This window comes from Rhea pennata, chromosome 6 (genome assembly GCF_028389875.1).
Source record: "Rhea pennata isolate bPtePen1 chromosome 6, bPtePen1.pri, whole genome shotgun sequence".
NCBI lineage: Eukaryota > Metazoa > Chordata > Aves > Rheiformes > Rheidae > Rhea > Rhea pennata.
Window position 1 is genome coordinate 7,319,247 of NC_084668.1, and position 26,398 is coordinate 7,345,644.

Consider the following 26,398-nt stretch of genomic DNA (forward strand, 5'->3'; position numbering starts at 1 on the left):
AGATGTTTAACAACTGGCTTATTAGGTCAGATTTAACCTAACAAGGCATCTAATTGGAGCTTAGAACAGGAAGATTAAAATCTTCTCTTGTTAGAGACTCTTCTTTTTTTTTTTTTTTTTAATAAGGAGCTTGTAACTGAATGGTAAATAAGATTTAGACCTGTTAGAAGATTAAGCGTTCTGCTCTGCTCCTAAGCTTATACTTAAGGCAATTAATTGTTCTCTAGGTCTGGGGGATATGGATATGCATGAATTTTCTTAATTCCACCTGCTGAAAGAAGTTTGAATGCCTTTTACCTTAAGCTGCCACACAAACACTGGTACAGCTTACGGTGAGGTGTATCAGTAATAGCACAAGGTTATCACACAAAGAAAATCATTACAAAGAGGCCTAATTCTGTGTGCAGCCTACTTACTTGCTATGAATTGCTTTATCAATAGGCCTTATATTTTTATATAAAGATCCTACATAAAGTCTTTGTGTAGTTTATACAGTCTAAAACATTTATATGTTCATCTCCAGCAAGTCTTCCCTCTGCCTGAGATACCCTTTATTTCTTATGTTTAAAGCATATTTCCTTCACATTCAAATCCTATCTCGAACTTTCTTTCTTCTAGGACTCCTTTTTACTTACTTTTACTGTTTGCCTACCTCTCCTGCATAGGACTATGGTTAAATAGCTTGTACGCCCTAAGACTCACTCTATCCATATTCTCTCACACTTTCTCCAGGGAGAAGTTCTGTACTATGTCTAGATATAACTTTTGCTATAAAAAGCCTTTCCACTGGGCAAGAAACATAGGCAACACATATGTATTGAAATTTCTAAGATTCATTTTAAAGAAATGTTATTACTAACAATATTTTAATGTTTTGCCAAGGGTTTTATTTTCCTTTTTTCTTGAGCAAGATGTCCTTATATTCCCTGGGAAATTAGAAAAAGGACTTAAGAATTTGGTTCCTGATTACTCTCTATGCTTTATGTAACCTTTTTTGAAAAGGGTAAAAGATACCAGTCTCACTTTCCAAATGCTTACCAACAATATTATCATCTCATGTTTTAGGCTATATGACGCACATCCAAAGACTCAGGATGCATCAGGATGACACATGCATAATAATATGAAATGCTTATTCACCTGCATAAATAAAAATGAACCATCTAATCAGTGGCAGTGCAGATTTCAGAATGAGATTGTAATTGGAAGCACTTTTTCTCCTCAGTCTCCTGATGGTTCAGGAGAACAAATGTGCAAAGAACAGGGATAGAATAGATACATGCATACTACATCCTTAATAATACTTTTTTCTTTTCTTAAATATATTGTAAAAACAGAATGATTTCCTGTTTATTTCCTGAATGTGGGACTGTTGCACATTCAACTGTTGCAAAATTGAACTGTCTCTACAGTACTTTAATTTTACACTGGAGTTTGTTCTTCCAGCACAGCCTGATAAGTTGATTGACTGTGTCATAAAAAACTACTAACTTCTAACACATCAATCTCTCTGTAACACAAAAATGTAACCAAAAGATGTTGAGATCTAAATGTCTCTACATGTCAGAAAAAATCTTATTAAGCAGTCAGTTAGTCATATTATTTAAAAATTTCCTTATAACTGACTCATACACACACTTCCTTTCTTTTATTGAACATGTTAAAATAAGGCTGCATATGACTTTTTCAAATCAACATTAAACTTTCTTTCTTAAGCTATGAAAAATGCAATCCATTTCTCTTTGGGAATTATTACCAGGCAAGCTGATGCTTTGCTGGACACTGGTGTAGCTCCTCAAGACAGTAAATATTGTTGATATAATTTCACTGACATATGGATCAGAATAATACAGATAGTTCATAGCCAATTGTTTGAAATATATTTGAGCATGAACAGTTAAGGGGAGTGGGAAATAAAACAAGAGGATTGTAAAACTTCGTGCCAGTATCTAGATCAGTAAAGGAAGGGTGATTGAAAACATACAACAAAGTTTTATAGCAGGGAAAAGATTGCTATCTTATACAAGGTCAAATGTGTAAAGGAAAATTTTCATTCTTTATTTGAACGAAGTATAAATATTGATTAGATTTAATGTAAGAGCCTGTAAATAAAATCATTTCTAAAATTACGAGGTTGTATTATCTATTAAACATTCACCCAAGCATCAGAATAATAAGATGACCAAGAGATGGTCTTGTATATAAATTGGAACAAACAGAGAATTACAAGCAGCCTCCTTGCAGTGTAATCAATCAAAGACAGTTGCACTTAAAGTTATGTGTGTGGATGAGTACTGACAGGATTCATTACTAGCACAGATACAAAAACCGAAATAGCCGTGTCCCAATAAAATGCCCATCTTTGCAGCTGATGACTACCTTCTTGAAGGAGAGCTGGCTCACTGCCGCTCGATTTCTAACCCTTCAACCCTTCTAAAACTTGAGATCTTGGAGAAGGGAGCAGAACCTTAGTCACCAACAGCTCTCTGAATCTGTATATTATTACTGTCACGTCCAAGATGTTATTTTTGTCCACTTAACCTTAGTACCAGTTAGCCGTTTAGTTACGGTGTAACTGTATTCTCTGAAGGCCAGTAACAGATAAAGATAACTCATGATCAGAAAAAAAAAAGAATCAAAAGCTAAGAATTTAATTTTTGAAGAGGTAAAAGCAATAATAATTTGTTACCACCGCTAATCATACTAGTAGGTATATTTTTAATGTCAGGCATTTTCCAAACTGTATGATTTGTCCCTTCATGGGTCGAGGAAGCACAAGAGTTATCTTTGTATGGAAGTGAAAAACATGAGAAAAAACAAGAATATGCCATTCATTTACATGAGTGGCACTCAAGACAATAAGAATAGTCACTAAAACTACAGCTTACTTGGAAGGGTGGAGTTAAGTAAAAACACTTCCCTGAGAGGTCATATAATCAACACTGAAGGTCGATGTTATCCTAGGGGCATCATAAGGTATCTCAAAATTAACATAAAACACATCCATTTCAATGGCCATTAAATAAGGCCACAAGCGAGGCAAAATTTTGCTTCCTAATTACCACCAGCTTTCCTAGTTCAGCCACAACAACTTATCTGTTATCTCATTTTGCCTATCATTTCTTGCAGAAGGGAATCTCATTTCTGATCAACTACCGCAGTAGCTGGTATCCTGAAATACTAATATGCAGACATAGCTACCATAACTCCAAAATTTTTCTCTTGGATAAACAGAGCTTCAAAAGAAACATCCATTACAAAGATTCTTGTATGTAGTGAAGAGTTACATTGTTGCACCTGGCAAAACAGGAACAGATACTCATTTTGGAAGGAAATCTGGAATGCAGGAAATCCAAAGTCAAACAGTAGTTTTAGGCTTGCTTCCATGAAAAAGGATGACAATAATACTTTAATTTCCTAGCATTGCTCTTTGAAATGTGTTTTCCCAGTTGACTGCCTAAATATACAGATCAAAATGAAGAAACAGTGTCCTTACCTTTCTAATAACAAATACGAATTTGGAAGCTCCTTTCACCCCTTCACTTTAAGCTGCTGAAGGTTGTTTTTTGCTTTTGGATCTTGTTTTCCTGCAGAGTTGCTGAAATGGATAGGGAGGGGAAAGGATTTTCAATGCAGATCTACATTCCACATGTACAGATTATTGCTCTGGTAAAAATGGACAATTTTTTCCAAGTTTTATAAAATGTGTCTTAAGGCACTAGCTTCAGAATCACCTTAGTCATTTGGAATTTTAAGTCTCATGGAAATGCTTAAATTCCTCCACCACAGATATTTGATCCTTACCCAGACAAAACAGGAAAGTAGGAAGAGTTTTGCTTTCTTTAATTCTTTGTCACCTGCTTAACAAAGGATGATGTTGTTATTAGAGACTGAGTCAACTAATTAATGAGGCTATTTATCTCATGCTTCTAGTGAAGGAGTAACATGGGAGTAGGCAAATTGTCAGGGCGTTCTGGAGACTGCAGCAGCCTTGGAGGCAGAGCATAAGGATTAAAAAAAAAATCACATTTAATTATTTCCTCACCTGCCATTGCTGTCACTTTCTACGGATATAAACAACTGAGTAAAGAAAGACAAATGAGGGAAAGTAAACAAAAGCTTAATTATGAAAGTCTTTTTCTTTTTTTTCTTCTGAGTAGACCCATGCATGTATCTTGTCTCTAGGATACAGCACCAATGCTATTCCCTTAATCTGCTAATTAGAGACACTAAATTCCCTGAATAGTGTTGGAGGTATGTTCTCTACCATCTATTTTTAAAACAGAATGACAGTCATGTTTATAATCTAGAAGTAACAAGTATTCATGTAAACACAGCTTATTTGCACATGGCCACATTAATCAAATTGACATTTCACACCTTTTCAAAACTAGAACTAACTGTTCCAAAAGAGATCAAAACTGAAAGTCTTGGATATGTCACTAAAAAGTTGCAGGTGGAGCTAAGACAGGAACATTTTTAGGCTACGGCTGAAAGCCTAAGAAGGCCTGAAAGATGTGAAGTCTAATTATTGTATCTGAATACAACGGAAACAATAGAAAACTTGAAAGTGTGACAAATAAGCAGACAGATAACAGTCTACCCAAGTAGGATGTCTGTAAAACATCAAAGAACTAATGAAAATCTACCAAAGGTATCTGTGGTGTGATATGGGGAGGATGTATAGACCTAGAAATAATTTAACTTTAGTATCTGAAGATGTGTATCACAAATTGAATAAATAGTGCTACTAATTACTGGAATTTTCTGCATGCTTAGTGCATGGATAAATATCCAATTTACAATTACATAATAGACGATGATAACCAGTAGGAGAATTCAAAATACAGTGTATAAAGAACTGGCATATAAAGGGGGTGCATAGCTTTCCTCCTTTGAATTTGGGCCGTCGAACTGCTAGATCTCATTGTGTGTTGCCTAATCTGCACCTAGTGTTACGTTCATCTACCATACTGCTCTCACAAAGAAACCTACATGACTAATTCAATATCAAGTAGAGCTTTATAGCTTTATAAGGTTGAGTCAGACTTGGAATAGCGAACAGTTGCCAGTAAGAGAGCAGGTGCATGTTGAAATAGCATCAGCGGTTTGAGTCCTTGGATTATTTGGAGTACCAACAGCTAACACAGGGACAAACGTGCATGAAATGTGCATGTGGAAGAACCTTAGCTAATTCCTCAGAAGATGTGCTGGTACCTACCGTGCATCTGCACCTGAACCCGGTACTGTCTCATACACCCTCTCTGGGTGACTCTATACATAAAAGTGAAGTTTGCATAAATACTGCTTGCACTATCAGATCAATTTATCCTAGAAAGAGCCACAAGATGTAGACAAAAGCAAGTCTTCTCTGGCTTTAGCTCTATCTCACCCAATAATACAAAAATACGAGGAAGACTAAAGATATAATAGTAATTGGGTGTTATGTGGAAGATGGGCAGAACATTGCACCACATTTTCATGATTCCCTTCTCAGCTTCTGTCTAACTACTGGCATATAGTAAAGAGGATCATAGAATTTAGCACAGAGGGAAAAGAAAAGGAAAACTCAAATCTTTTTTACCTTACCTGGGGACGAATTTAAAAAGGGCTTACTTGTACTTGACCACCATACTATATCTCAGAATAATTTGAAAACTGACAAGTTTAGACTGGCATGATTCTAGACAAACAGAAGCAGAAATGTGCATGCAGCTGAGTATCACTTACAACTAATGAAAGTATTGTGACTAATACCAATCAGGCCCAAAGAAAATAGTCAAAAAATCCTTAAAAAATAGCAAAAACATATTTTAAGCAAGGTAGTGAAAAAATTATTCCTGTTGACGAGCATAATTTCCTCAGAGTCACTCCTCCTTTTGCTGTTGCCTTAGCATAGTAGAAGCCACTTTTTGTTCCCAAGACCTCTGTAAAACCACAAGGAAGAATTTTTACCCAAGAATTGGGTAAAAACCTATAGACCTTATTATGCAAGTAAATTACAAGTAATTTACTTTTAAGTTGAATTTTGTGAAAACTACACCAAATCATAAGTTTTATTTTTAGAAAAGTTATAGTTAAGGTGGAAAATCATAGAGAATCAAGTACATACTTTAGAAAGAAGAAAAAAAGCTCCTAAAGCAGAGTGACCTTTTTTTTTGCCAAAGAAGAAAGAAAAGCATTATCAATTTGTTGCATCCAAATTACAGAGTAGGTTGCCTGCATGCTCTGATTTGTTGCACTACAACTTGAACAATTTATACGGGCCAAAGGAACATGCCCTATACAAGAAGCTAAGAATTTATGGTCTAATTAATTTAAACTCATTAAAGTGTAAACAGACTAATCAAAGAATAACTATGAGTCTAGCTAAAATGACATGGACTCTTATAGCTTAAATTACATAAACTAAAAGTGCCATGCACAAATTTTCTAGTATCTATCGTTTTCTCTGATATTACACTTACTCTATCTCTGTCCCTTTGGCTTCTAAGATCAACAGCTTCAGGCTGGGGGAGGCAGAATGGCTGCAGCAAGTCATCAGCTTCGCGAGATCTTCATCGGGATGAGTATGATGTTGCAGACGGCAGTTTCTTCCTCCTCACTCCAGGATCTGCTTGCAGTCATGGCTTATATGTTTGCTAACACATTCTGCATCTGTAGCTCTCAATGCTGTGTTTTATTCTAGGATAAGAGAGGTTCTAGTGTCATGTTCTAGGATTCACTTTACACTGAGGACTATTTGTTATTACTGTCTATCAGTTAGAGTATACCAATGAGCTTTAGCACACAACTGTACAAAGCTAAGAAAAACCTTAATTATGTACAGACACCTGGTTGTTAGATAGATAATGCTGTTACAGCTCAGCAAACTAAAAAAAAAAAAAAAAAAAAAAAAAAAAAAAAAAAGCTTCAGGCAGGTCAAGGCAAGTCCAGACATAGCCTGAGAAGCCCTGAGGCCACCAAACTGGTGGCCTGCTACAAGCAGGAGCAGCACGGTATTTACAGGGATACCAGGCTGTGCCTGCACGGCCTCCCCTTGACTCTGCTAGCTGTAGGACACAGGCCCATGCGCCTACATGTCTGAACAGCATTTCAGTGCTTCTGCCACCACTAAACCACTTTCTCAACAGCAGCCAACTTCCACCTTCAGTAGGAAGCACAAACTGAATGTCTCTCAAATATCATTAATACTCCTGCTGGACACATTATATGGAGAATGTCTGTAAATATGTTGGATATTAGGCCTGAATAGTATCACCCTTCACATAACAGAGTAAAGCTATCTGGGATCAGCACTTCCATCTAAGAAAACTGCCCAGTAACTCTTTTGAAACATATAATTTGCATAACCAAGAGATGGCAGCACTCCATCAACCATTTGCCTGAAGCATTTATTTGAAAGTGATTGTGCATCTCTATGCATGTACCTCAGCGTACAAACAACACTACCAGACTAAAAACAACAGAATAACACAGCTAATGGAACAAAGCTTCTATTGCTTTACAACGGTCAGTAAATATGAAATTCATTTGTTAGTAATTTCAATTATTTATCCAGTCTAGGTTATGGAAGGACTCAGCAAGTAATTTTTTTTAATTTGTGTGTCTTACAGATGTGTCTTCTCAAAGCATATTTCATAAGATAATAACATGATCCAACCCCGCTTTGGCCAAAGCGTAAGAAACATATATCAAATAACCACATCTGAATTCTTTTCAATCTTTCTAAGCAGCTGGAAAAGTTAATCTTTCTCTCACTAACTTCATTGATGTTACACTTCATTTAATCCTGTAGACAAGGAGAATCAGTTTGTTTTCATAGAAAATAGTGGGCATAAGCTTTATTTTTATTATGTGACTTTGTTCTTCCAGCAGGCTTTCTAGAACTTTTCCAGCAATCATATATCTCTGTCTCTACTGCAAATGTACACTCACTATTGCATTTATTCCTGATATTCCTAATTACATAAATGATCTTTCTCAGAAGACCAGCAGGTAGATTCAGTTCCTTCTTACATAGCTTAAGAAATGCTATGCAGCAGAAGTATTTCTGAAAAAAATTATTTAATACTTCAATAAAACGTATTAAGTGTTGATGATAATCTAGCAACTGGAATAGCAAAAAAAATTATTCTATCTTGTATTAAAAATATGATTTTTATTTTATCTTGTATAAAAAATAATACGATGTGTGTATCTTAAATTACAGCCTTCAGACTCTATCAGACTACAGCTATCACAAGAACAAGTCTGACTCATCACCTCTTTTTTAAGCATAAGGCTTTAGCATCCACTTTCTCCTCTTTCTCACACAAATTAATTTTGATGCCTACAATGAGTGCCAGCGTTACCGGAGGAATGCCAGTGGCATTGCATGTATTAGCTAGATCAAAATACACCAAGTAATTGAACAATTTCTCAAAATACAGATAGGTAGCTAAATTTTTCTGACTCTATTTTTATCCAAGGGATTGGAGTCCCCGTTCATTATTAGTTCAATATATTTTCAGAGGGTGACGAATGAAATCTCAAGAACATATATTGCAAAGAATGCATAAAAGTATGTTTCTTGAATTAGGATTAACTGAACAGAAATACTGTCTTATATAAACATGACCTCAAAGACTGGACAAAACTAAGGATCATTCCCAGGAGTAAAAATAATTTTCTTCTTTTCTCTGAGATGATCAGTTCTTCCAGAGTTCTTCTTCCACCCACGTCGTGCTACAGTTGTATCAGTATCAATAATCTATTTATTGATAAAAGGACAATTTTTATTCAAGAGTAGGTTTCTACTGCGTTCAGTCATATTTAATATTCCTTTTAAGTTTTTTTCTCCAGATAAAAAACTTTAGATAATACTTTGAAGATAATTCTCATACCCTGCTGAAGATAATTCCCATATCAAGCTGAAAGCACAATAGATAACTAAAATACAAAATGTTTTAAGTTCTGACTTAGGGAAGATGATAGGACAGCTCATTTCTTCCATTTGTTCCCAACTCAGTGACCTCAAGGCTGCTCTGAAACACGTCCTTTTCTCTAGCTCATTCTTCCAGTTTTGTACTTTCCACCCTGTAACTCTGCTTTGGCCTTCTCACCTGTTTCACACCTACAGGCTGTCCCACCAGTCCGTTCACCACCAGTAACTGGTTACACTTTTTTCATTTCTGTGGCAAAGACTTAAATTAAGTTACCCAATCCTGATACATCTGTTTACAATATGTTCCTATAAGGAACATTCTAAATAATCTATCACTTACATAACTTAGGGATTGATTTCATTATTTTTTATTAAAAAAATACATGAAAACAAGTTGAGTGGTTCTCTATAGCTATCTGTTGGACTGAAATTTAATACCTCTCTTTAACAAATAAATTGACTGCACCTCGTAAGTTGTATTCTAACAGTTTTATTCAAAAGAGCAAAAACCTCTTACAAGTGTTTTTTGTAAGCAATATCTATTATTGTATCTACTCGTCTTTCCGGCAGTTTGGCTATACTCCGAATTTTTTCTGGAGAACAGTTAGGTTGTCCCTGAGGTTCAAGAGATTTGGCTTCCTGTTAATTCATGTTTTAAAATATTTCTGAGAAAAACATATATAAACTATGGACTTATTTCTCTTTTTTAGTGAATCTAATTTTTGACTGTGTTTTGATTCTACCAATAACTATTTCCTAAATGAAATATAAGAAAAGCTTAGGGGCAAAGGGCAGGACCACATCAGACAGTTCAGATACAAATTTTCCAGAACTATGAGTTCAGATTTAAATTTTAATTTGAACCCTCCAAAGTGCTTCTGTCATATCTCATCTCATTCATGCTACTTACTAGTATCCTTTGATGTCTCTGAAAGTATTCTGATTTATGACAATTTAAAGGCCATCGTGAGTTTCAGAGCATTATTTGATGAAATTTAAGACCACTGCAACCTCAGATCAGTAGGAATACATATGTGCTTACTGCTGAGCACAGGTACAGACTTTTGCTTGGTCAAATATGGAGTGAACAGATAAGGATATATTTTGATTGTTTTTCATGTGGAGATTGTTCATGATTCTTATCCATGCTAAGGAAAACTTTTTCCTGAAAGATATTTCAGTACAAAGTCCAAATTTTGGACTCATTCACCAAAAAGTAAATACACAGGATGTCTAGTGTATAATTGGATGATATTTTTTAAGTGACTGCAAGCCTATTAATAGTTTCATGTTGAAATCTTAAAATGTAGTGATTTTGGAGATAAGTTGGTGGGGGGAGAACTTCACTGCTGTACCTTGTTTCACATCTGAACTAAACTCTAGGAAATTTAGGAAAGCCCAAGTAATATTTGTCTAATTATTCTGAACAAAAATTTTATATCTATCCTGCTTTTATAACAATAACTATGATACTACGCCATGGGAGGGACCCATGGTTGATTCAATTCCTAAACCAGGCCCAACAGTCCTGCAAAGTTTCTCTGAGTAGGTGCAAAGTGATTTCTCAGTTCAGAAGTGATTATCCCTAACAGAAGATAACCCTGTTTAGAATTATATTTCAGCACTAACACCTGTGTCTCATCTCCTCTGTCTTCTAACACTATTTGATGAGGAACTGTAAATTTGCACTACTGACAACTATTTAAATACTGCATTTTGTTATCCACTAAGGCAACTCTACTAAGGTAACGTCTGCCTTAGCTTTCAGTGCTGGAGAGGCCTATTGGCAGACGCCTCCACCAGGCAAGTTCTATCAATGAAAAACGCAGCTCTTTTTCAAGAGGAATGGACGTTTTTTTCAAAGCAAATACACCAGTTTCAATATCTGCACACAGGAAACTACTGCACGCAAGCCACTTGCAGTACGTCCTCGCGCTTGTCTGGGGTATGAGGCTGTCACACCGCAGCGAAACCCGCTGCTGCTCCCCGCCACCCAAGAGGAGCCCAGCGGGATGTATCTCGGCGAGGACTCACTCGGCAGTCGTCACTGTTGATGATGATAAACAATTCTCCCGTTTAACAAAGCACCCCCCCAAGTCCTGTGGCTCGCCTTCTGCATGATTTAACATTTCATAGATAAACTCAGCAGCCCACTCTACCCTGAGTAATGCGTCAGATCCTCCTAAACACTTTGTTGAAGTTTGTTTACAGCAATGTCACTCGCTACTTTGGGGGGGGGAGGTGTCTGAGTTTCCTTTTTTTTATTTCTTGAGCAAATGCAGCTGACAAAACTGTCAACTCTTTTTATTGTTTTCAACCTATATAAACAGAATTAAGCTGCAGGGAGTCTATTAATAAAGGCCTATACAACAGAACCATTGACAATCTTCAAGGCATGTTTTAATCTCCCAGAAAAATCAATTTTATTTAGAATAAACTAGCAGAGAATGGAAATTACTCCAGGGAATTAGTCTTTAAAGTATGATGGAGAAATATAGATTTTTTTTCTCTACAGGATTATGATGCTGCAGCGTATATAAAATGTGCCATAACAATTACACAGAGACTTTTAAAAAAAATCCTGGCGTATTAACCCTACAGCCTCCTGGAAATAAGTATTTCTGATGAAAACAAGATAGGCAAAATTAGAGAGATAAATACCTGGAAGAAAAATCTTGGAGCCCTGAATAAGTTCCATTGCATTAATGAATAACTCCACAAAATCCCAAGAGGTCAAAATATATTATGTGTGTACACTACAGCAGAACTAACCTTCTGCCCTTGCTTTCCATATCTGCGCCATCTCCAAATTGCCACAAAGGCTTGAACACAGAGGGTGAAGTTATATTAACACAAGTTAAATGGCCTCCTGGAATACAGCTGCTAAGACCTTCACTCACAGATGGCGAGGCTTCGTATCAGAGGTTGAACCTTTACAAACAACCCAAAGAAAGCAAATTCTGCTTTTGGTTATACCTGTACTGGTCTACAGCTTAGCTTGTCTTCATCAGCTGCCACAGGAAGGATGAAGGTGTTGTTACGGAGCACAGAATTTGATGCATTTTCACTCCAATGGAGACGCTACTGTTTTTTAAATATTTACATTGTAACATTTACAGCTTTGAGAAAACAGAATGACTCCAAGTCCTGACACTTTATATTCACCTTTTAACAGGATCACTATTTCACCCTTTATCCTTAGCTTATGTTTTTCGTAGCCAGACAAGTGAAATTTATGCGTATTATTCCTATTGAAAAATCGTAAAGATCCTTTTGTTTCACTGAGAAACAAATTGCATGAAGGCACCCAATTTTTGTACCTACTTGCAAAGCTACCCATCAATACTTCAGGCATTTTAACCTCCTGTGTTCCGTGATCTTTATCAAAATCAGTTCAGGTATTCTCCTAACACTTCATTAAGGAACACTACCATTTGTATTTTGCAGCTGGGGAAACTACAGAAGCACCAGTTAGGTGACAGCTTAAGGCCAGAAAGAAGCCATACCTGGTTACAAAGAATATATAGTGGCTATTTGAGTTCACTCGTTCCTTCAACGGACATTTCTCTTGCTTTCTTTAGACAAAGACATAACTTAAAAATCCAGGCCTGAATACCTCATGACTCTAAGGGACTGCTTTTTAGCAGTCACAGTCATTTTGGGCTGAAAAAAATCTCATGTCTAAACAAACAGGAAAGTGCAGATCTGACCTGAATTTTATGACTTTCTTGTCTTGTCTTGTCTAAATATTCATGAATATTTAACAGTTAAAAATTTACCACGACTGCACAAACATTTTTACTACCTAAAATTGTTATATTCTGCCTTTGCTTATACTTGATTTTGATTTTCCTCCAAAGTAGACATTTTCTTTTTTTGCAGAGAAACTCAGTTTTTTAGTGGAGCTAACTTTTCCCTCAGCTACAGAAAGTAACTGTTGGCCTTACTGATACAGCAGCTTCTGCATGAATGTTACATTGCTAACAAAATGACATGAGAGCCAGTCTTGGTGCAAATGACCTACACTAGACTCAAATGACACTGACGTAGATGTGGCTTACATGGTTTGAAACCCACTTCACACAGATGCAGCAGATCTGCATGGGATGGTTTGATCTGCGTTAACTATCGTTGTGTGTGGGGAAAAAGCATGTAGAGTTTTCATCAAAAGATACTGCAACAATGAGCTTGTGGGTATGGAGGCAGACATACAGATTTGGGTGGCAGTTAACACTTGTTCTGCACACCTACACTTCTGAGTGAAGTTGGTAGCTACGCGCCAGCTCCACTCTTACTGCACACCGGGGTCTCTGCTTACACTGTCCCCACAGCGTTTCAGCACCAGCTGCCTTCCTTCCCCCTCCTTCATCCCAACTCCCCTATTCTTTGCTGTAGGAAATAACAACCCAGACAACAGCAATGTCTCTTTTCCTTATTGGTAAACATTTGCTGGGCACATCTGCTGTGATGATGATAAGGCAGAGGTCTGCTCTCGAATGGAAAAAACAGAACGTCAGTTTACATAATGGCCAGAACACAAGAAAAGGGACCTACACGCTAGAGCAGCGAGCCGGCTTCTCTCTTGCCTCATTGTCTGAACAGGATTCTTATTGTGTTTATATTTAGAGACATGGGAAACTCTGCTGGCCATGCTACCCATTGTTTCTTAACCTCAAACAACCTATATAACACGCTGTTCGTCAAGACGCCTGAATATAGACTCTGATCAAGGTGGCTAAACAAGATACAGGAAAATAAAGCTCAGTGTTTCCTCCTTGTTTGGGAAAAAACAAACAGGATGGCTCCCTCTTAGACTCACCTCTTTGCAGAAAGAAGTGTTTCTTTTGTTACATTTCTTTTCTTACAGGCTCACGGAAGAGGTTGGCTCTTTGTGGTGTACCTGTTTGGTTTTTTCATCATTCATGCTGCCAGTAAAGGAATATAAAGCCTCAGCAACTTGTTTCCCAGCTGGAAAAGGTTCCCCCTACCCCTAAATTCCAGGGACAAGCCTTTGTTAGAAATCTGTGCTTAAAAATGACTGTGAAACCTGACACAGCTGAGACCGCACTGCCTCTGACTGGCTCATCATCAGCAAGTCCCTTTTGGTAACATGACAGCGGGCTGTGCCAGAACTGGCTTGTTTGAAGACTGTGTAACCAACAAATCGTTATCAACTGACTTGAATTCACATGACTGGTCTTAAATTGAGTTAAGTTTGTAGCGAAAACAAATCCTTGATTGCTAAGTTTACAATTCCAACTCACAGACATCAGTATTGCAGAGCCCTAGCTGCAGCAACAGGGCCTGAAATTCTGAATTCAAAAATATTTCATGTGCAGAAAATATTTGCAATAACTCCTGGCTAAAAATGCAGTCAGTTTATTTACACTGCACATTTCAGTCTTACTTTGTCATCATGAGCTGCAATATATGGGCCTTTCAAACTGGCCAAGGATGACAATCTTAAATTCTTTAAAATTTCAAGTTGACAAACTGCCAAATTGACACGGACCGTTTTTGCCTCTTTCTCTGGTGATCTATCTCGTGCCTGTAATTATTGGGCTTTCCTGTAGAAAAAGTATGCCTCTTCAAACTTTGGACGTGTAATTTAAAACAAAGTAGTAACAGTCCTTGCCGCACAGGGAAGAATGAGAGGTTGCCATTAGAAAGCCGTACAGTTCTTGTTTGAGTTATTTGACCGTGATGGCTGTGAAGATGACCAGTCAGGCAGGCCACAGGCAACAGGACCTCACAGCAGGAAAGTGTCTCTCTTAATAGATAGAAGCTGAACACAACGTTGCTCGGCTGCTGTCATTAGCAAGCACCTTTCCTTAGTGAGCACACTCCTTAGTAGGTTCTCTTCTCACCCAGTCATCAAACCACCTGAACGTCACGCAAAGGTATGTAACCATTAAACTGAGAGAAGAAAATAATGTGTCTATGCCGACACCTAGCAAGGAGAAGCAAAAAAAATGTAGTTCTTTCTTATCTCTTCTTTCACTTTCCAATACCTCCAGAATCCCTCTGTACAAAGATTAACATAAAAGTGGGAGGATTCAAAAGGAACATCAGTCTCCAGGAGGGTCTCAGGGCACAAGTGGTCCTACATTACACCCTCCTATCCAAGATGCAATGAGGGCCCCCTGTTACAGTTTTCTTTCACCACTGCTCAGGTTTCATATGCATATCATAACATCAATGTCTGTACTTAGCACTAGAGATGAAAACAAGCTGATTTCTAGGAGAAAGGCCAAAGGCTGCCCTCCCTGGGAATGGCTGCTGCTTGACAAAGCAGTATTATTTCAGTTAGATTTTAAAATCAGACCTTTACTACAATATAATTTTCATTATCCTCGCCGCTTTCTCCCCTCCCCTCCCCTCCGAGTCTCTGTTTCTTTCAGGTGGTGGCACTGCTGCACCATTTGTGCTACTCGCTACAGATCCCTTTGCCAGATTTTACAGTGTATCTTCACAAGTAATTAGAACAATTTTCACTAGCTCATGCTGTCTGCTTTCCAGCTCCTGCATGATCCAAATGGCTCTCAGGGGATGTTACATTATGGTTGATTTGTTATTGTTTGTTCCAGGCCAGTAACACTAGACAAAAGCGTTATAAAACTGGTGAATGGTTTTAATCACAATTTCTTAGGTGTCTATGTCTGCAGCATCTCTATTCGCATTTTCTCATTTTTTGCTTTCCTGAAAGAACAGTAAAGATGCAATGTACACAATACTTTGCTATATCAAAGCCCAGTAGGCTAAAATATTTATAAGGTCAAATAAAAAAAATTGAGAGAGAAATAGGTATTGCAGTTCAGGACTATATCGCCTTGTTAGCAATGAATGGATTAGAGTCTGGGAGTTTCCTTGCAAGCAGCAAAACTCCCACCAGCTTTAGGTATTTCAAGCCTCTAAATTCAGCTGAAGCTTAAGCACTTCCCCATTGTATGTCTCTGCATCTAACCTGACTTCAGCATACAATGAGGAATCCTCCCTGCTGTGCATCCCCCAAACAAGCCCCTTTGAAAATACAATGTTTGTATCAATTCAATTAGTGCTTATCATTTCTAAACTCAAATAGTTTGGAAATTCACTGAGATGTACCCCTATCCTTGTGTTAAAAGATAAGTATTCATTCATACATAGGGAGGAAAGTAAATATAAAGCTAATTTATTCCATTTTCTGTCCTATTGATTCCAGGCCACAGTGCTTTTAAACCTGGTAAGTGAGGTAATAATAAGTTAATCTTACAAAAGAAATAGGACTTTAGCCTATCTTCCTCCTGGGATTCTTCAGTACCATGAAGAGGTAATTTAGTATTCCTAAAAAAGAAACCCCAGAAACCCCACAACTGAAAATCCACCATCTTGGTGAAAAACAACTAAATGTCCTCTTAAAAAATATGAAGAAGAAGGAAGAAACATCCACTTTTGTAGGAAAGCTAAAAGCAATCCGACAGCTGTTGAATATGTTTTACAAAGAGGACTATGAGCCTGGTAGATTATTGACTAATCTAATAATAATAACAATAACTCTGCATTTACATATTGCTTTACATCTTCAAAGCACTGTGTAAGCACTAACTAATTGATCTAGTCAGAAAAACAACATTTCCAGTGTACTATCAAGTACGTATTCACAGGAGAACAAATTATTAACTAAAGGAAGCAATTTATTTGAAAATCTATTATCATAAATTATACTGAGCTTTTCTCTCCTTTTTAAGTTATTCCCTCTGCAATCTGATTAATGCTTGGGTTAATTCGCTCAAGATTTCTGGAAACTTAATAAGTGCAAACTTAATAGACGGCTGATAGAAATGTCAGAAGTAATTGATGCTTTAATGGGCATGAAATCTGGAAAAGTACCCCGTCAGATAGACTCACAAAGGCCTTTGTTAAAGCACTAAGGTACAGGCTCACCGCACTGCCGCTCACTTCTTTAGACAAGTTGGGTGAATTGTATAACATGTGAATATTCTCTGCTTCCGACACTTTCAGAGGGACAAAAGTGGTGCTAACTTATCAAACCAACATAGCACTCCTCCCCTTAAGTCCAGACATCATCTTATCATATACTTTTTTTAATCAACTTTTTTAAAAGACAGATTTTTTGATTGAATACTTGCCCAGAAGATTTTTTTTTTTATATAAGTAATTTGTACCATGTCACATCAGCATAAAAGCATTACAGAAGTTGGGGCCTTTGTATTTATCTCAGTACTTTTTTTTGCCCCTACTTAAATACATGGACCAATACAAAAAGTTTCTGTTCCGATTCTTGGTCTGTCCGTTCTTTTAAACAAGGACTGATCTCTGTATCAGGTAAATCCTATTATTCCCGTCTCAGTGGTGAATACAAAGGAAACATTGCATAATCTTTCCTGAAGAATCTAATCCAGTTCTGTTCCTTAATGGAAGGTACACACAGTGATAACGCATATATTGTGTGTTATCAGGAGGCAAAAACATCTTCATCTGTGAATGCTGCTAGGTGTAAATATTCTATTTATCACTATAGTATTTGAAAGCCTTTATTGTGAGGAGAAATAACGTTGGGAAAAAACAATGAATTTCAGTGAATCACAGCAGACTGTAACCCTCTTGTCTGCAAAATCCCTGCCGTAGGGATTCAAAGACAGTTCTTCAGTTCCTTTCCGTTTCTCTGTTAATGCCATGAAGTTCTGGCTGCAGCACTCACACCGCCCATCTTCACATTAGCTCTTGTACTAGCCAGTAAGTAAAAAGCATTGTAATGCTGTCTGGCTTGTAAATGAGAAGAACAATAATGAGAGTCTGAGCCTGACAGCCAGCAGTCCATGGTGATTACAGAGAAAAGGGACTGCATTTTTTACTCTCTTTTTGTTATTGTTATTAAGGTCAGTGTTATCCATCAAGATGTGGAGTTATTTCTGACACAGCTTCAAAGGTCAATTGGTCATGTGCAACGACAGAAGAGATTCATGGACTGATGTACCCCAAAACTGGGAATGCTCCTTTTCACTTTCTATTGTCATGCCACTGCTCATATTTCAGTGCCAGACATCAACAAAGAGAAGCGTTTGAAAATACCAGTAAGTAAACAACAAGAAGAAGCTGCAAGCAACTCGTTTATGTATAGTTTGAAAGCCATGGAAATTCTCCTTCTAAGCTACCCTTTCCTTTATTCCAAATATTCAGTCAGCTTTTAGCCAGGAGAAATATTTCATTAGCCTCCCTGGGCTTCAGAGTGGCAGATGGGCTCCTGTCTCTGCCCCAGTGAAAGTTTAGCAGCGAAATTCAGAATATTACCTCTCAGACTGTGATTTGTTTGGCTGGCACACTGCTCTCTTTGTCCTTCACTCTAGGAGTTTGCAGAAGAATCTTTTCCTGAATTCAGGGGAAAACTTAGGCAAAATCTGCAGAGGTTTCATCAGCCTACCTGCCACATCTCTGCAGCAAGAAGTGCTGAAATTGGTAATAAATGGGTCAAGATTGAATCCAACAACCAGCAGGACACTGAATGAGAAATTCCACTTTACCCTCTACTGTGCAATGGCTGCACAAACACAAAGCTACTCTACCTTCTGTCACCCTCATCCATCTCTTCTTTGATAGGGAAGAGCAGGAATATCAGTGCTTCCCACGTACTAAAGTGAGGCAGAAGACACTCTACCATGTGTCTGAAGCTTATACAAGATGCCCCTAAATCTTATGTTCCACTCCTTTGTGACAAAGAAATTGGCTATTTGTTTCTAAATGAATAACTTATAAAATATAGACTCTTTTTTCCAGTAAATTCCGAAGTTGAATTTGCTCGAAATATAAACAGCATAATAGAGAGCTACAATCTGGTTCTCTGTCAAACTCATCTATTCTACATATATATTATATGTACATCTCAAAATGTGGGCCCCTTCTGATTAATGAAATAGTAGCATGTATCTTGCTTAAATTCATAGGCAGAGCCAAGCATGCAGTCAGGCTGTACAATGACTGTACTACCTACCTATAGCGAGGATGAGAACCCTCATTATTTCCTATCCATTTTAGCTCATTTCATTTGATAACACTTTATTTCACATGCTACAAATTTAATGCAGTTGCTCCTGACACTAATAGTCACTATTGATCATTTAATTGTAATATAATACGAAAGAATGGCATGGAAATTACATGGTAAATAATTACAAAGCAAATGATTGCATTTGTCTCATTTAACTATGTAGTTTCATACAATTTGTCATATGATAGTGAATAATGTAGGCCCAAACAGGTCCAATGAATGAGATGAAATTATTTACTATAAAAAACCGGATGAATTTCTTCTCATTTCTAAAAGTATTTGCTATATAAAAAGAGAAAGCATATATTGAAGGATGCATTCTACCATTAAGTTTGGAGTACAACAGCCAAGGACAGAAATAAGTTCCTACAGAAGGATTTACTTGGAAGTGGATTTAGGAGGTGCAAGAGAGTTGTTATCTCCTCATTTGTGTAACACTGTATAGCATGGATACTCCAGGCCACATGAGAGAGGAACACTTGTGCTGCTGCTCACCCTTCTTACCCACACTGTGCCTTTACCCAGCTCTGATTTACTAATCTAGAAAAAAAATAGAAAACTGGTATTTTAAATAGATAATACTATTCAATTGGACACATTCACTTTAACAGGAATCAGTGATGTACACATTAGGTCAGCCATTAAACAGGCTATTTAGTCCCACTTTGGAGCCTATTATAAGTGACATATAGTGACAAAAGAGCTCCTGAAAGCTAAAACAGTCATTATTTAGCTGTGGAAACAAATCATTAAAAAAATAAGATTCTGAAAAGAGGGACACTTATTTCTGTCTTATCTTTGTCAAAGACTCAGCCCATTACCACGAGGAAGGGCGAGCCTAACCTTTTCAAACATTGCACATCTCAGCCTGTCTGCTCCACTAAAACACTAACCTCTCTTTAGAGGAAGAATCCCATTTTAAATACTCTGCCTCACAAGGAGTTTATTCTTCTGCATTCCCAGAGTTTGCCCTTCCTAGATAAAACCAGTCTTGTAAACTCAGCAAGAGATTAAGACAAAGTTCTCAAAACCAATGGGCAACTGTTGTCCCCTGATAGCTCTCAAGTGTTGGCTCAAGATAAGGCACTTCTCAGCAATAATTTCTTTTTTCCTGCTTCTTTGTCATCTCTCTGCCTTTTAAAAAACACAATGGATTAATGCTTTCAGTATCCCAGTAACATATAGGTTAATATACAGTAGTTGTAAATCACTATGGAGCAGTTCCAAATCATGACACATACATTCAGAGCTTTGGTAGCGAATATAGATTAAAAGTACGACATTTTGAAACACATTTATAGGCTTTCCAGTTATTCTCTCAGCTTCCCTGCTACATTGTAATTCCCTGTGTGAAAAACATTTAAACTACTAATTAAATGTTGACTTAATTTTGGCTCTGCAAAGACAGAGATAACCTCTACTACTAAGTCACACTGAGAAGCTGAGGTGCACAGTTTTTTGTTTCAGCTCCCCATGTTTGTCTTTTTTAGACAAAGTGCTTCAGAGAAAGGACTAGCTTTGCTAAATGTCAGGGCCCTGAGTGCACTGACAGGCCCTAATGGCTCTGACCGGCCTCACTGGGGGCCTTGTCCACAGCCCCTGCCCACAGGCCCCGAAGCTCCAACTATGCTCAGGCTCTTGTCTCTAGCCTTGTCTCCACTGCGGACTGATGCTGTAAGGTAGCTTGTCTCCCTTCAGTGTACTTTACAGCTTACCCTAACTTTTTACTTTACTCTTTACTTTACTCTTACCCTAACTCGTGGAAGGACTTTAGACCCAGTCTTTACCTCCAGTCCAGCTTCTGGCCCTATCTCCTCTGATCTGTGACTGGGCTCCCTGGATGGACCGAGGACCTGGTTCGTGGCTTGCCTTGTCTGGGACCATTGCGGGACTCTCTTAGCAGCATCTGGCTTTCCCACTAAGTTCATGTCTGGTGGGACTGCTCCTGGGTGGGTGAGAGCACTGCCTCCATGCCCGCACTGGCTCCAAGCTTGCCTTTCCTTAGGCAGGAGCTGGGCCTTGCTGCTCCGTGACATAAAATAATAATATTTTATAAACACGCTTTACTACTAATAACAACTAATTTTCTACCTCAGAGAAAATAAATCAGAAACATGTGAAACTTGCTTGCTTTTCCCATTTGTAAAAATGAAAGTGAAAACATTTATTTTGAAGTCACACTCAATCCTCTCAACAACGTGCCTTCTGTTACAAGTGGTTGAGACAAATTAGCTCCCCTAAATGCAATTTCATATGATGTGCTGCAATTATCATAAGTCATAGGTTTAACTTCATCATAAGTCATAGGTTTAACTCTCATTTATTTCTGACAAATGACACCAGTCAGTTACAACCTTAAAGCCACAATCTACTAACTGTTAAAACTCCTTCAGATCTAAAAAATATAGAGCTGGAAATCTTCAAGCACAAAAGCTTTCATCAAATCCAGAAATCCACTGAAAAAACAATGTGAAAAACAGGTTTTCAGGATGTAACTCTGCTACATGCGGTACTCCTCTTGTAACACACATCTTCATTCTTACGCATTTGCAGAAGCAAAAATGTTCAGACTGCCTGTTATACCCCAAATTTTCTTAGTTTAGAAAGATAGCACAAACATTTTAAACTATAACTCAGTTAAACACATGAATTTCTTTCTTTCTATTGATATGAGTAGGTAAGCATATATATTACTAAGGGCACAACTGAATTTGCATGATTGGAAAAAGTTAATTTTACCTACTTAAAATATACTGAGCATTACATGACAGCACAATGGTTACAAAAGACAAATATTCATCCCAGGATTTGCTTTTCTAGTAAAGAGCATGTTTACGCTGCACAGAGAACCTCAGTAATATGAGAATTTTCATTGTCACATGTAGTTTTGGGGAAATCATTTAGAGGAGACAAACGAATCAGATGTCAAATTTTTGCTACGTAGTGTTTTATAGAATGTAATTTTTATCATAGATTAGCAGAATGATTGCTTATGAACTCAATGGATCAATATATATAATCAGCATATGTATGTTTTGACATGTGGATACATTGGTTAGGCTTTTCTGTGAGCAAAAACAATATGCCTCTATCCACTAGTGAAAATCTAAACTCCACTTGTGTGGTTATGCCTTGTGTCTAACTGCTCAATTCCTATGTAAATAGCACCATTACACACTGGTGTAAAGTTAGTCACCCCATTGATTTTAATGGTGTTGTTTTTTCTTTATACATCACCTGAGAGCGGAATTTGCTACTGTATGACCTTACCATGTCATCTCCTATCAATAGAGCTACATTAATGGTTTGCCAAACATCATATTGATTTTTAAATTTGTTTTAAAGGCTTATAAGGTAGTGTATAATTTTGTAACTTGTCTATTAAACTGAATTGCCACTAGCATCATCTGATTCTAATCTATTGATTATACAAAAAATGCAGGCTAAAAGTGTGTTTAGCACTTGCTAAAGATTTCTGTATACCAGACAAAATGCACTGCTGGTCAAGGTTATGAATGCTGAATAAATACACTTGTTTCAGTCTAATGGTTTTTAATCTTTATCCTCATAAGCAAAGGACAAATTTGCATTGCAGAAACAGAGCTATATTTTAGTTTATTAGAAAGCACTTTGGACTGTATTTGTATAAGTGAGCCCTCATACATCTAACTATGCTGGGTTATGTTTCACTGATAAATTTTCTTTGCACATTTTAGCATAGCTTTTAGGCTGATACCAATTCAAGTAATAAAAAAAAAGCCACCAGAATTTCAACACAAAACAAAGAGAGATATTTGGAAATACCATATGTTAATCTGCTTAGTATCTTGCTATCATTTTGTTAACAAAATACATATATGGTAAATACGATTGTATATTCACCATGACGGTTTTCAGTAACAATACTACATTAAATATTATTTACTTGCATTGTACTGTGACCCAAAGATCACAAGTAGCATTACACAGGATTTGAGACAAGTACAAAATTCACTGAAATTACAGAAAAGATTAGCAAAATAAATATATTATATATATATATGTTAGACTGGGAAGTTAGACTGAAAAGTTAGTTTAAATCAGAGAGGAGATGGAGACACTAAAAACAAATGGAGATGTCACAAGCCAGTCATCAGCCAGCATTCACAGCCCAGAACTGTGCAGGGTAGTGGGCCTTCCCTCACTGTGCATAATACGTCAAAGTCTGGAGAACAGCCAGGTCCAAAACAGTCAAAATACGGACTGTGGGGCAGCCAGCAAGAACTTCCTATATTCCTACTGATGTTATTTATACGCTGATTAATTCTTTCTTCCCGTCTCCCTCACCTTCTCTTCACCTTTGCTTCATTCCAAACCTGTAACTCTTAACATACTTAGTTTTTCTCCCTTGTACCATTCCTTTCCCTTTTCTTTCCACTGTGCAAATCTAGTCCTAATGAAGCCCACCTACACTTTCCCTCTCAAAAAATCCACCATCTTTTTTGTTGCCATCAAATTGTTCCTTCCACTCATGTAACCCCTGCCTTAGGTCCATCTTATCTACTCACTTTGCACGGTCCCTTGAGCATACATATCATGGTTATGAGCACGATCATAATGATAAAAAGCATAAAAAATAATACTAAAAGCTGTTTTTAATTGTTTAAAATAAACTATTATTCCAACATACTGAATGAAATGTTACCATGCTATAGTTGCATTTTACTCATAAAGAAGACCAGAGCTTGGACAACGTAGATAAATGCAGACCCAGCTTGTGATTAAAAAAAAGCTGTCAGTAACACTCCACAACTGTCACTTTTATTACCCAACTCTCCCTCTCATAATGCTATCTCATTTGTAGCCAGGGTAAGATGCCAAATTGCTTTATTTCCAGAGTGTATGACTACATTTTTAAAAAGCCTTTGTGTGCAATATATTCCACAGTGTTTAGTCTCATTAGTATTGCCCTAGCATGCATACATTCATGACCAGCATCCTTATTTCATATGAAGGCATCCTTTAAAGAAATTGAATGCTACAAGGTCTATATATCAATGTTACGATGCTGTATATTTCATGAAATCTGTAAATAAGGTCAACAGGATAGGGATATTCCAAGTGACAGAATCCTTAATAGTTTTTGAGGAGCAGCCTGTTTCCCTCTAAAAAGTCAATCTGCTTTTGACTCATGCCTATTAAAAAGCGTTCTTTGTATAGCAGAGGCAAAGCACAATTCCAGCAGTTTTCAGCAGCTTCGGGTCAATATTATTAGGATGATGTATGCAAGTGTAGCTGCCCATAGCTAAAGAAGGAAGGTAACGAGGACTCCGGATCACTGTCAGTGGCATTGTTTGACACTCCATTTTAGGGTCTAGAACATGATGAATTCATAACTAACATAGTATGACAAGAGAGAATGAACAGCGGTGCTGGCCTTGTGAAAGCTATAATTTAGGGAGCCAAGAATGCCGTTTCTGTTGCTATAAATGAAAACTTAAATAGCTCAAGCTTCTTTCAAGACTTTGGACCCAATCCTGATTCCCTGGGAATCACTGACTTCAATGAATGAAAGGTCAGACTCCATTTCACAATAGAAGGATTTGTAGTTTCTCCTCGCTGCCCCTGTCAGCAGCTAATCAGAGCCATTACAGCAGCAGCTATTGAGCTCAGGTCAAAGGTATGAATAGAATCCAGGTCACTAGTGTGTGCAAGTCATTACAACTGGGCAACTGAGAAATAAACTGGGGAACTGAAACTGGTTCCTGGTGGACAGCTGTCCACTGTTCAGAAATCACCACTATAAAGAGAGCAGCAGAAAGGGGAGAAACAAAAACTAACTGAAAAAGAAAACAGAGGTGTGAAATAGCGAAGCAGAAATACAGAGAATCAATTGAGGCAAATAAAACCAGAGCATAAAAAACAAAATAATTCATTTTAGCATATGGCTGAGTGGGATTCTTTCTTCTATTTCTCATTCCAGTCTCCAACAGCAAACAAATACTCAGGGTGATATCATTCTTTGCCTGGGCTACAATACAGAGAATGAGAAGAGGAGAACTAAATTAACACAGAAGAAAAGTGAACAGGACTGAAATGACAGGAAGGATCCAAATGAAATAACATCAGGCCATTTACATGACACTGTTCCACAGTCCATCACACACTTGCTTTCCTTCCCACTCTTAAAACGTTCCTTCCTATCTCTCACTAATGGACTCGCACTCTGTAACTGTCCCCTAAAGCACAGGACATTGGAACAACAGCTTAACAAAAAAATAGGTTAGAATTAATGACAAGAAGGGGTTGGGTTTCAGTTAAGGAACTGTCATTGTACTGATCAGTTGGTGCATAGGAACTTGAGAAGTGGTTTCTTTTAAGAGCGAAGTGACTGGCCACTGGATCCTGAGTCTTTAAGTTATCTTAATGTCCTCTATTTACAGTTCCTTTCGACAGCTCTCTTTTCACTTTTTTCCATCCTAGTCCAGAAACTCGCTCTCCCTAAAACTCAGTTTACATTTATGTCTTTCAAGATTTTATCTCGTGCCTCAGCCGCTGTTTGGGAGCCCATCCAAGGCCGGGAACATTCCTTTTGTGCCCCTGCACAGCCACATGCTCCGGGAATCATTCAGGTGGGGAACCCACCTGCTGGGCCTTGGAGCCAGTTCGACTAGCCTTTCCTTTCGACACCAAAGAGGCCACATAATCACTTTGTCACTCTCATGGCACCTATTTTACTGGGAAGGACTCTCCTTTTCAGAGGAAACCCCTAATTTCTTAATTGCTGTCTACTAAAGACCACTTGTTTTTCAGTTCTGATTAGCTCTGGAGTTTATATAACCCTTTGGCAGAAGATTCGTATACAGAATGGGCTGTATTTGTTTTATTAGATAAACTTCTCCCCTGTAACTTTGGCAGCAATATTTCCTATCTGTCAATGCAGCCTGCTGAGTCTATTACCACCAACACTAGCGAATGAAGATGGTAGCCTAAACATAAACTGCAGTACCCTACAGTAAAGAAAGGCATAGAGAAAACAGTTAACCTATAAAAAACTATTGGCTGGACACATTAGTGGCACCATTAAATCCCTCCCCTTTGTTGTCAGTGGAAATTTAGGATTTCCACTGTGACTTGACTGTTCATCCATACCTTATCCCTAAGAATCATGCATATTGCTCAGCTTTTCATTCATACCATACACTGATTAAGTCATAATCTTACCCACTTTGCACAGCATTTCTGAAAAAGGGGATGGGGACTTCAAGTAGGGCCTGAAGATATGGTTCCGCTCTCATTATTACACGATTAGGGCTGCTGGTACACCGGCGTGACGTGAAAACTTGACCTTTCCCTTTTCCTACATAACCTTTCTGTTGTGTTGGATACAATCTAGCTTCAAATCCAAGAAGGCCATAAAAGAGCCATTCCATGTCTGAGACTTGAGC

At 37.6% G+C, this 26,398-nt stretch overlaps 1 long non-coding RNA gene across 1 annotated transcript in view; it reads right to left on the reverse strand.

Annotated features, from left to right (window-relative positions):
- The window catches only part of LOC134142330 (uncharacterized), a 166,636-nt gene that overhangs the window by 45,693 nt on the left and 94,545 nt on the right, over nt 1-26,398 (reverse strand). Inside the window, exons 3-4 of the long non-coding RNA XR_009958830.1 lie at nt 6,468-6,684; nt 3,497-3,598 (exon numbers count right to left, since the gene is read on the reverse strand). This is a non-coding gene — a long non-coding RNA (uncharacterized LOC134142330). The remainder of the gene's footprint in view (nt 1-3,496; nt 3,599-6,467; nt 6,685-26,398) is intronic.